The following is a 768-nucleotide window of genomic DNA, read 5'->3' as shown; positions in this document are numbered from 1 at the left end:
TCTGCTCTGGGTCACTGTGAGGGTGATGGGAGCTCCAGCCGGTGTCACCGTGAGGGTGACAGGAGATCACACCAGGTGTCACAGTGAGAGTGATGGGAGCTCCAGCCATTATCACCGTGAAGGTGACAGGAGCTCACAGCTGGTGTCACCGTGAGGGTGACACGAGTTCACAGCTGGTGTCACCGTGAGGGTGACGGAGCTCTGGCCGGTGTCACTGTGAGGGTGACAGGAGCTAACACCAGTTGTCACCATGAGCTCACACCGGGTGTCACCGTGAGGGTGACGGGAGCTCCGTCGGCCGCCGCCGCTGCCCCACAGGCACCCCGCGCTCACCTCAGCGCACGGCTGGCCGCCATCGCAGCCCGGCTGTGAGGGACGGGCCCGGCACACGGAGCAGGGGACACAGCCTGGGGACACCCTGGTGACAAGGAAAGGTGCTGCGGTGGCTGTGGGGTGACACCGCCGTGTCGCCATCGCTGTGAAGCTTCCACATCCCCCCCTCAGCACGGGGCAGCCCCACGACAGCTCCGGCCATAGTATGGCTCCCCCGCATTCCCGCGCTGGTTCAGTCCCAGGTCTCCCCCGTCTCGCAATGGTTCAGCCCCGCAATGGTTTAGCCCAACCACCTCTCCCCCTGCCCAGCCAGGTTCAGCTCCATAACAGTTCCCCCCTCTCCCCGTCATGGTTCAATCCCATCATGCCTCCCCCCTACACCCACCTTGGTTCAGCCCTCCCGCCTCTCTCCAACCCCACTATGGCTCCCCCCAC

The sequence above is a fragment of the Geospiza fortis genome, unplaced genomic scaffold (assembly GCF_000277835.1).
Source record: "Geospiza fortis unplaced genomic scaffold, GeoFor_1.0 scaffold34, whole genome shotgun sequence".
NCBI lineage: Eukaryota > Metazoa > Chordata > Aves > Passeriformes > Thraupidae > Geospiza > Geospiza fortis.
Note: the sequence above shows the minus strand (reverse complement) of the source record.